The sequence below is a fragment of the Silurus aristotelis genome (genome assembly GCF_946808225.1).
Source record: "Silurus aristotelis genome assembly, chromosome: 3".
Taxonomy (NCBI): domain Eukaryota; kingdom Metazoa; phylum Chordata; class Actinopteri; order Siluriformes; family Siluridae; genus Silurus; species Silurus aristotelis.
In genome coordinates this window covers 11,875,596-11,887,597 of record NC_139576.1, presented here as the reverse complement: position 1 = coordinate 11,887,597, position 12,002 = coordinate 11,875,596, and the positions used below count along the sequence as shown (strand labels likewise).

General features: G+C 38.9%; 1 protein-coding gene and 1 long non-coding RNA gene across 7 annotated transcripts in view; both read right to left on the bottom strand.

Moving 5' to 3' along the window:
- Positions 1 to 12,002, bottom strand: part of nalcn (sodium leak channel, non-selective) — a 96,488-nt gene that overhangs the window by 60,313 nt on the left and 24,173 nt on the right. The window lies entirely within an intron of this gene.
- Positions 7,626 to 9,520, bottom strand: LOC310723506. Its single transcript, XR_014532708.1, has 2 exons — positions 8,890 to 9,520; positions 7,626 to 8,807 (listed from the first exon to the last, which is right to left on the bottom strand). It is a non-coding gene; the product is annotated as an uncharacterized lncRNA (long non-coding RNA).

Here is a 12,002-nt window from a genome sequence, read left to right as displayed (position 1 = left end):
ACAAATATGGATAAACTGCGACGCTTGTACATGGCGGTCCAAATGCAGCCCCACAGACTGTAAGTGGGAGGATAAATTGACACGAACTAGAGGAAAGATCTAAAAAAAAAAAAAAAAAAAGAAAAAAGAAAGAAAAAAGAACATGCAAAGAGCGGAGAAGAGAAAATTGGGAAAAACACAACATGCTGATTTGGCTAAGACTTATGGATGAAAAAAAAAAACAGGCAAATCCACATCCATGAGACAGATTTTATGTCTAAATCTTCTAACAAGTAAACTATAGAAATACAAGCATGGAATAAAAAAAAGTTCATTACAATGGCTGCAAAGTGTACAGAAACCCTGACTGTTCTGATTTAGTCAACCCACAGAGCTTCACCTTGCAGAGGGTGTAAAAACATTGTGGCACTGATCTTTGAGTTTCAGCCTGTAGGCAGTCATTAATTGGGTTGCTCAAAATGGGGTCACTACTCTAGACTACTTCATAAAAGGGCTGCAATTTCCAATGAATGTTTCTGTATTGTCCATAAATGCATGCTCACGTACTACACAACAGTGTCCCAGCAAACCCAGCAAAGTGCTGTATTTATTTGTATAGCACTTTTTATAAGTGGAGTTTGCCTTAAAAGCAGTTTCACAAAAATATAGAAATTCCTTAGATGAATTTGAAACATGCTAATGAGCAACTCAAAGCCTAGGAAGAAACCTGGAGAGGAACCTTAAGAAAAAATTCAAAAGGAATCCAAGCTCATTTGGGTGACACTGGATAGTGCGATTATGAATAATTCCCCTTCTATAATTGTATACTAAATAGTCTAAGCTTTTTTTAAATGTATTATACTTTTAACTCAAAGTCAATTGTATCAAACTAAAGTTATTAACTGTTCATTGATGGAGACTTGAGCAGAAAAATTTTCTTAGCCATTGCGGCCCCAAAGAAGGACATTTACAACATCTTTATGGGTTCTTTGTGCTACAATCCACAGTAATCCCATGGCAATCTTTAACTTGTCCAAGTGGGGCCCTCAGCTGTAGCAAGCAATTTTCAGGTTACAAGAACTCATAACAGAAGTAGGGCATCAGGATGAATCAGGAAGGTCCAGAGAGCAAAATTGTGTCAGGATCACAGGGTAAACATGTAAGCATAAGAAACAAACTGCCTATCACTCCAAAACTCTATTTAACATAGAAATCCATGTTGGCTTCTGTAGCAGATCCTTACATGCATTTACAGTTTCTGCGTTTTTTTATGTTACAGCCTTATTCCAAAATGGATTAAATTGATTATTTTCTTTTAACTTTTACAAACAATACTGTATTACAATAATAATGACAACATGAAAGAAGTTTGTTTGAAATCTTTGCTTAATACTTTGTGGAAGCACATTTGGCACCAATTACAGCCTCAAGTATTTTTGAGCATTTTTGGGCAGTTTGTCTTATTCTTAACCTCTTATTCAGAACCTCTCAAGCTCCATCAGGTTGGATGAGGAGTGTCAGTGCACAGCTATTTTCAGAACTCTTCAGAGATGTTCAATCGGGTTCAAGTTTGGGCTCTTGTCCAATAGCCACTCCTTTGTTATCTTGGCTGTGAGCATAAGGTTAAATTATCCGTCGCCCCAGTCTGAGGTCCAGAGCTCTCTAGCAGGTTTTCATCAAGGATGTCTCTGTATGTTGCTGTATTCATCTTTCCCTTGATCCTGAATAGTCTCCCACTAGAAAACATCCCCACAGCATGATGGTGCCACCATGCTTCAATGAAAGGATTGGTATTGTCCAGGTGATGAGCAGTGCCTGGTTTCCTCTAGACATGTCCCTTGGCATTTAAGCTAATAAGTTTAATCATTGTTTCTGATGGTCTGAGAGCCTTTAACGGAGGAGTAGCTTCTGTCTGGCCACTCTACCATACCAGCTTGATTGGTGAAGTGCTGCAGAGATGGTTGTTCTTCTGAAAGCGTCTCCTCTCTCCAAAGAGAAAAGCTAGAGCTCTTACTGAGTGACCATCGGGTTCTTGATCACCTCCCTGACTAAAGCCCTTCTCCCCGATCGCTCAGTTTTGCAGAACGGCCCGCTCTAGGAAGAGTCCTGGTGATTCCAAACTTCCATTTACGGATGATGAAGGCCACTGCACATGGCTTGGTTTGTGCTCTGACATGCACTATTAACTGTGGGACCACAGGAATTTGCCATGGTTGGACTCAAATCAAGTTGTAGAAACATCTCAAGGATGACCAGTGGAAACAGGATGCACCTGAGCTCAATTTTTAGTGTCATGGCAAAGGCTGTGAAAACTTATGTACATTTTCTTATTTTTTTATTTTTAATACATTTGGAAAGATCTCAAACAAACATATTTTATGTTGTCAATATGGGGTATTGTTTGTAGAATTTTGAAGAAAATAATTAATTTAATCCATTTTGGAATAAGGCTGTAACATAAAATGTGGACAAAGTGAAGCGCTGTAAATAATTTCCAGAATAATGTTTATTATTAAGCTAAAGAAAACTGATCATGTTTGATCACCTCTGGTCTGATTAGCAAAGTGACAGAATATATAATAATAAAAAAAAAAATATATGATGAGGAAAATAGTATACATTGTGTGTTTTTTTTTCTTTTTTTTTTTAGTTCTTTTTAGGGAAGGTTCTGCAGGTGAGACCTTAAAAATTAGATGGAGACTATTTCCAAGAAAACGTATTATTGAATAAACCCGAAAGCAGTGAAGTGAAGAAAAATCTAATGTTTAGTACTTTAGGTGTTAGTTTTGGGAGTTCCAGCAGCTAAACTGACTCACAATGTGCAAACTGATTAAAAAGCTGTAGAGCTGCGAAAAAGCAATGCATTCTGGGGGGCTAAACGAACAAAAAACATTGTGATACAAATGTTTTTTAATTACTTATGAAAGTATCAAAATTGTGGACCTAAACCTGGAATATTACAGCAACTTCAGGATAAGAGTCACCTTTGGGTCAGATACATCAGACTGGCATCGGCTAGAGAAGGGCATACTTTCTGGCTATACCATCTCATTCATTCTTTTTGCCCCTTACCATGAACATAATTGTCAAGTCAGCAGAGGCTCTGTGATGAAAAGTGGAGTGCGATGGCCCCAATAAGTGCTTTTATGGATGACTCGACCGTCACCACGTCATCTGTCCTGGGTAGTAGGTGGATTCTCCAAGGGTAAGAGAAACTCATAAATTTGGGCAAGGCTGAGTTTTAAGACAGCAAAATTGAGGTCCTTAGTGCTCAAGAGGGGGAAAGTGGTGGACAAGTTCCGGTTTTGTTGAAGGGAGCCACTATTCCATCCATCAACGAGCAGCCAGTTAAGAGCCTTTGTAAGCTTTTTGATTGTAGCCTCAGGGATTCTGCTTCTATCCAACAAGCCAGGAAGAAGCTCAGATTTTGACTCAGTCAGGTGGATAAATCAGGTCTTCCAGGGAAGCTTAAGTCCTAGATTTATCAGCGTAGTATCCTGCCCCATATCCTGTGGCCTTTGCTAGTGTACGAAGTGCCTGTAACAACGGTTGAGGCCCTGGAGAGAAAGATAAGCAGCTACCTGCAAAGATGGCTTGGTTTACAACAGAGACTAAGCAGTGCTGCTTTATATGGCACCAGTAGTATTCTGCAACTCCTGATTAGCAGCCTCACTAAAGAGTTCATGGTGTCAAGAACACTGGAAGTATGGCAGTATAGAGAGTCTACGGATTTCAAGGTGGCAGCATCTGGCATACAGGTGCGCACAAGCCGGAGAAAGCCAAGAGAAAACACTAGAAGTGGCTGAGTCACGTTTGAGGCACAAGGTACTGGTGGGGCCCATAGCAAAAGGGGCAGGCAGGCTTTTGACTTTTCCCGGTTGTGAGAATTGAAAATGCTTAAGGTAAAAAACGTCAACATCTCATTCCCGGAGAAAGTGCAGGCAGGCGTGGAGGAAGTAAGAGCTACCTGGATGGTAGGATTGGGACAGCAAGGAGCTTGGACTAGATGAGTCAATGTAAGATCATCTGGACTGATATCTGGCAAGCAGATTTCCATTGTATCAGGTTCTTAGTCCAAACCGTCTATGATGGCTTACTGAAGTTTTTTAGAGCCGGAAAGAAGACCTACCCACGACCCAGAGTAAAGTCTGGTCTCCTCACTATCGCTTCAGACTTGCAATTGCAGGTGGATCTTGATAAACGACTGAAGATCCCTACCAGAATAACATCCACACAGCTTCGTCCAGACATGATTATTGTCTCAGATTCCACAAAGAAATTGATTTTATTGGTGCTCACTGCTCCTTGGGAAGAGCGCATGGACAAGGCCAACGAGAGGAAGCAGGCTAAGTACCAATAACTAGTTGAAGAGTGTAGAATGCAGGGCTGGAAAACTCGTTGTGAGCCTTTGGAGGTGGGCTGCAGAGGTTTTGCATGGCGTTCACTCTGCAAAGTACTTACACTATTAGGCATCATTAGAGAGGCAAAGAGGAAGGCGATTAGAAACGTAACTGAAAGCTGCAGAGAAAGCCACTAGATGGTTTTGGATTAAGAGGGAGGGACTGTGGGTAATCGCTACTGAGACACAGGCCGGGGTCCGATCAACCCCGGCTGGGTCGCCTGGACGAGGTTGTCTGATGTTGAATGACCCGAAACACCCAATGCCCCCAGAATACATCACTGATGATGTGTTCCAGAGCATTTGTATGATGTATCTATTACTAAAAGCAATCTAGCAATTGATTAACGCAATCTTTATTGCATATGTTTATGCTTTTTTCTATCAAAGGTTTTTTGACATTTGAATCCTAGACATTACAAGATTTTTTTTGGGTCATTCAATTACGTTTAATTACATGCAGAGAAGAAAAGAAACCAGACCAATTAGCAAACAAATCACAAATCAAATAATTATTTGCTCAACGATTTTCTTTTCTCCCCTTCCCCTGCACTTTCTCCTCATAGCCCTAGTTTATGTCCAAATCTAAAGAAAGGTACAGCTATACAATGTCTTTTTTTTGTTGAATTGTATATCATCTGTTTATATACTTCAAGAAGCACTTGCCTGCCCCTTTTCTGTGACATAATCCTGTTCATCTTACACATGCTATTAAAAACACAGCATCTCATAATGTCACTCCACAGTAATTAGGCATGTACTTAAGCAGTAAGCATTCTCTATGTACATGAAAAAGTTATAAAAAAAAAAAAAAAAAAAAGCAGACGTGCCAGCTGCTACAACTGGTTGAAATTTCATTAGCATTAATAGACAGAAGAGACATTTTCCCCCCCAAGGGCAAAGCAGGCAGACTGGGCCACATGTGGCGCTCCAGAGCCACAGGGCTACACTCACACACAGGAACACACACACACACACACACACACACACACACACACACACACACACACACACACACAAATCCTGTGATGAGATACAAGGAAGAAAAGGACACCCACATGTTAGATTAAGCTTATTTTCTCTTTTTACCCCTGTTTGTCACATTCATCTGGCCTGTGAGACTTTATGGCATCTAAGCAGCTGTTCTGTTACTCGTGTGTATGTTAAATAAGATGTAATAGCTTTTGTAATTGCTAATTAATCTTCAGTGCTTCTAGAAAACAACTTGACGTTAAGCCTAATGCAGACCTTCTGTTTTGTTTTACAATAAACAACAATAAAGGATTTGACTCATGCATTGAATAAATGCCCATTCCAGATTCATAACACGAGACACTAATTCTATCCCTTCAGTGTTATATTAACTTCATTAAAAACCTACTGCATTTTCAGATATATTGGGATTGTATCCATTAGACAGTGGCGGGCCGTGCATTTAGTACCTGGGCCTTTAGTGGGGATTTACCCGGACTTAATCCACCTCTTAATACCACCACTATCACATCGCGATTATAAAAACCATCAATAATAACAAAAACGCAATATAACAACGTGTGGCATTACAGAGAGAGAGCCATTTCACATATGGAGGGTGAAGTGGAGAACAAACCCTTTCCCGGGCTGAGACAAGCTAGCTAGCTTCGGGGTTGGCCAATCTCCTCACGATGTCTAGCTTTTCTGGAAAATTGATTTTTAAGTATGTCCGAGACCAAATAAATTTGTCTTCATCTGTAGGCGGAAAAAAGTCTAACTTAGATGTATTTCTGTGTGCATATGCTACATGTGTGTTTTGTAACAGTTTCCCTTTTAAACCAATCAGAGGATGGATAAATGCTGATGCTATTCAGGCGAATATGAAATCTGATTGGTTAAAGAAACAAACCCATTGCTAATGTTCTCTATAGCCAAAGAGTCAGCAGTATTAACTTTGCAGGCCCTGGGCAGATTAGATTGATATGGCAGCAAATAGAGGCTAAAATCTGATTGGACAAAAAATCTAACATCCACATACATGTACTGGAACTGGAGAAATGCTACGAAATGAGGAGAATAAACTGTTGGGAATAAATTAATACAATTTCAATTTCATATTAGAATTTAGGTTGTAAATGTAGGTCAGTGCTTCTGATAGTGTTTAGGCAAGCAGAGAAGCCCTTTCTGGCCCTGACCGCCCACCACTGGCATTAGATGTAGGCACCATTTAGGCACCATTAAAAAACATTCACATTAGCGATGTGCATCTCTATAAGTGAGGTCGATGCGATTCACATCTCGATGCATAGCCGATAACGATATGATACAATAAAGATACAAATGAAGTAGCTATCAATGCAATGCGAAAATATTTTTATTTCTATTTCTATTTTGATTCAACACAATGCGATTTAATGCAATTCAAAATTGTACAGATAGCTTTCATTTCTTTGGTTCAGACAGACAGCAAATATCTTACTTAAGTGCCAACTGTCTTCTTACATGTGGTCCTTTCACAAACAGGGCTTTGTAATGCAAAAAAAAAAAAGAATAAATATTAAATAAAACCAGATATTTTTCATGTTCTGTCTCCAGGAAAATGCAGGTCTAACTCTGCCATGTTAATCTATATTCTGTGTGTCTCTAAAGGAAATGTTTCGGCCTCTATACTGTTTAGTAGTACGTCATATTCACGTAGCAGCAGTGAGGCTTAAAGAGCACACTTGAGAAACAGTTTCGTGAGGAGAAATCAATTCACATGTCAAATAATGGTCACAAATTATTGGCCACTTCCTAAATAATAAACGTATAGCGCATCTACTAATAATGATGCATCGTGATACAAATGCCAACTTGTATCCTTTGCACACTTTTTAAAATCGATGCAATACATCGTTGACTTTTATGCCGATGCTCCGATGCGAATCGATGAATCTTACCATCCCTAATTCACATAGGTAATAAGAATGTCCGTCCTCTCCTCTCTACACTGTCCGCTCTATCTTGTCTTTCTGCTTGTCATTCCTGCTTGTGTGCACTCTCTGACTAAGATGGGACATGACAAAGCAGTTTGACATTTTAGACACTAGACACTCAGCCTCCCAGAGGGGGAGGGGTTGTTTTCTGAGGACATAGGACAGACTCCATTTCTGTCCAAGTTCACACGGATGCCACAATAATAACATGGTTTAGAGATTGAAAGCAATCCTGTTGTGGCTATCATGTGCCATGGACGTCGACTGCCTGTGGAGGTTTTTGCAAGATTTTAGCTCACTTTTTATTTGTTTTATTCCACTGACTTGAGCTGTAAGAACACTTAAATGTACAAATGCTGCCTAGGTGCTCTGGCCTACTTTCTCTGTTTTTTTCACACAAAGACATGAAGAGGATGTCAAACACAGTTTCAAAGGTACAATATTGAGGACGACTTTTTTCTTCCTGCATTTTATACAAACTAGTTTGAGTTCAATCAGCAGGCATCTTATCCAAGCCTCTATTTTTAAAGAACTTTATTTGCTCTCTGCATCTTAACCTCAACTTGTTATTCGACCTACAGGTTTATTCAAGTAAACTAAATATAACATTCTGCTTAATATCTCAGCAAAGTGTTTAATCATGACTGAGCAATTTAAAGGACATCGGGGTTCAGAGATGATGACTTTAAAAGTCTGTGAATCACCAGTCCAGAAGATTGTGAAAAGCTGATATCATGTCTGGGAAATCAGCTTTTATTTATAATTTCCCAGCAGACAAATAAGTTGAACAACCTAAGAAAAAACCTACAATCTACATCTTGGCATTTGCAGTGATCGGTGCTGAAATAGCACGTGCTTCTGAATCCCATGAATATAACTCCTCTCTCCTGCAAGGACAACATGCAGTCACATCACCAGAGATGTAAATAAAGACACTAGACACACTCAGGCATTTTGCTTCATGTGAAAAGAGAATACCGCAGGCCAAATGTTCGCCAATGACTTTTTGTTACATTTACAAACGTTAAAATACTTTATCAGGTAATGCTCATTTGGACTATCTAATGTATTTGTCCAGATCTGATTGCAATGAGCATTTAAATATTTTTAGAGCTTCGTCTGCTCTAGAGAATACGTGTTAAGCATTTTAAACAAAGGAGATAGAATGTAGCTGTCACCTTGATGTGAATAAACTGGCAGTAAGAAATGGGCAATTGGTTAACACCAATTTTCTGGGCACTCCACTCTCTACTCTGTCACTAAAAAAGATCATTGGGTCTGTCTCTCCTTTTATTAGGGATGCATCAATCCAAATAAAAGTATTGGTATCAGGGTCAACATTTGTGTAGCTCAACAACAGATATGGCTACAGAGTCAACTGAGTTACAAAGAGGATGTAGAATTGAATCAATATCAGGTCAGGCCAATACCTACAAGTATACCATCAGTATTTAGCTAAACATTGGATTTAGTGGTCTAACCTCAATACGATGCCCCTAAATATTGGATTCATTAATCTAACATCAGTAAGATGTCCCCTAATTCTAGAGTCATTGGTCTAACATCAGTATGTTGTCAGTAAACATGGAAATCATTAGTCTAATATCAGTATAATATCCAAAAACATGGGATCCTGTGGTCTAACATCAGTAGGATATCCCTAAACATGGTATATCAAAACGGGATCATGATTTGTTTTTCCCATATTTATAAAATACATGATCTGCATTTACTGCCTTTACAGTTTTTTTAAAGATTGGATAAATCTTAGAATATACAATGTAGGAAATAAGATATAATTACTGCAAAATCGCCATTTTTACCAATAAATAATAATGTCACTGATCACAACAATATAATGCTTTAACACAATCATACCTGTTACAAAAACACTTTTTCTATACAAATATTAAGGTCTAAACATTCTGTTAAGGCAAGAGCATCAAATGAAATCCATTGGGCATTCATAAAGCCAAGTCATCAGAAAACGCCTTCTTATGTAACTTTATAAAGCAGGTGGCCAGTGAAGAAAAGCATAAAGTATTACAGAACAAAAATAAAAATTCAGTTTAGTTGAGTTGAGTTATGTTTACTTGTCAATTTAGCTTTTATATTCAATACTGCTCACTAACATGAAAGAACGCTAATCTCAATTCTCCACACAGGTTTTTTTATTTTGCTAAAAAAAAAAAAATAACCAGTCAGCTCAAATTCTTTTTTAGAAACTCATTTCCTGCCACAAGCAGATTGCAGAGACTGAACTCAACAAACTGCAGGTATTTTTAATAAAACAAAGGACACACTGCTATAACTGTTTAATTAAGGAAGATGGTTTCATTAAGCAGTCAGGCTACAAATAGCCTGTGGGAGGCTTGCAGGGATCAAATCCCTCTGCCTATCAGTGCCATTATTAGAGCATGGTGATTCATGCTTAGCCTCAGATCGGCTGATTAATTAATGCTGAGATTTCTCTGGAATTCCTGTTTGCCCTTTGACTGTCTCAGCTAGGTGAGGGACATAAGCTGAGCATGGACATGTGGATAAAAAGGGATTTGTGGGACTGTGACCACATGAGTTTTGCTGTTAGTGCGCACCAATGTGAACTATTAAAGCACTTATTCATGCAGCTACAAGTCAAAAGCTACAATTAATGTCCACATCAAACATCAAAATTGGTAAAAAAAAAAAAAAAGTGTGATCTCTGTGACTTTAAGCATGACTCTGCTGTTTGTATAAGAAAAGCTGTTTCGAGGTATTTCAGAAACAGCTGTCCATTGGAGTAAGACAGAGTACATGTGTGTGAATGAGAGGGAGGGCAGCGGAGTGGTACGGTTGCAGGGAGAAGAGGTGGAGAAGGTGGAGGAGTTCAGGTACCTGGGGTCAACAGTGCAAAGTAATGGAGAGTGTGTTAGAGAAGTGAAGAAAAGAGTGCAGGCAGGGTGGAGTGGGTGGAGAAGAGTGACAGGAGGGATTTGTGATAGAAGAATATCTACAAGAGTGAAAGGGAAAGTTTATAGGACTGTGGTGAGACCTGCGATGTTGTATGGTTTAGAGACAGTGGCATTGAGTAAAAGACAGGAGGTGGAGCTGGAGGTAGCAGAGCTGAAGATGTTGAGATTTTCATTGGGAGTGACGAGGATGGACAGGATTCGAAACGAGAAAAAAAGAAGAAGATGAAGAAGGAGGAATAGAACGGCATGAAAGTGCAGGTGTTCAAATGTTCCAAATAAAATAGGCAGTGAGTGTAAATCTACCAAACTCATAAATAGTACTTTTCTACAAAATTGTGCATCTCTCTACAGTTAATAGAAGCATTCTTCTTGCTTATAGCTAGCATTTCCAAAACATAGTACAATGGTCTGCACTAAATGATGAGAAGTCAATTATTGTTGTACATTAATGAGAAAAAGCTAGGTCAAGAAACCTCCACTTGCTTTTTATTGGCTTGGTGGTTAGCCATGGTACTGACCTAGCCAGTGAACCTAGCAGGCGATAACAAAACCCATTGGTCGTTAGCTGGAGTGTGAAAGCTAACAAATGGCAGCACACAAAACACATCTCTACAGCAGCAAACACATGGGCTTATTTTTTTGTGTTTAAATGGCCTACACTAAAGTTATTATTATGCTACAAATGTTATATTTTACGCCCATTTTTGGTTTTAGCATAGCTGCAAAATCAATGCGACCCATCTGTCCAGGTAGCAAAAAAGTTTATGAGTCTTAAATTTTCCAGTAACAACAGTCAGGTTTTTTGCGGCATGCTGGATCAGAACATGGCAGTCGACACATCGTTACTTCTCTATTTACACACTGACAAGTGCAGAGACACACTGTTGCTCTGTTCATGAACTGTTCACAAACAGAAGGTGCTAAGATTTGATAAGTCTTTAGTGCGTGCATTGAAGAATTTATAGCCAGGGCCTGGTGCTGATATGAGTACCTGCTCTACTATCCTGCAAAACCTCTAGTGTCAGTTCACACGGTGCTGCCACACGAAACTACACACCACAAAATTATTTAAATGTTACACACCATCTTCCAACAAGTATTTTCTAACTTAAATTCCTACATGTATCAAATACAGTTTACAATATATTTTTTTTCTCTATTAAGTCAAAAATTGAAATTCAGCTACACATTTGCACAATATCTGCATAACTACTTTTAAAGTGTGGACTTTCAGGCACTTTCAGCAAACTCTGTAAGACAAGTTCAAAACCCTAGATGACTGGAATGGTCCAACTTTTATAAAAACTCTTTCGAAAGTTTTTTCACTAATTTTAATGCAAGGCAATGCAAAGGGCAAATGAATGTGTGTGTGGCCTGTGGAGAGGAAAACAAGGAGACTTCATTAACCTTAAACATTTAATGAAACATGACCAAGCACTATAAAGCAATTCAGCTGTGTAGGTCTCATAGTTGAAGCTTAATCGCTCAATGCACACAAATGGAACAGAAAGTTCCTTGAACCTCGGTGCATATAGATGAAACATAACGTTTCAAATTTGTGCATAATGACAATGACAATGACAATATTTTTTAACAAACTTGCCTAATATTGTGTAGGTCCCCAATTTTGCTACCAAAACAGCTCTGACCCTTCAAGCCATGAACTACACAAGACTTCTGAAGGTGATATCTGGCAACAAGATGTTAGCAGCAGATCCTTGGGTC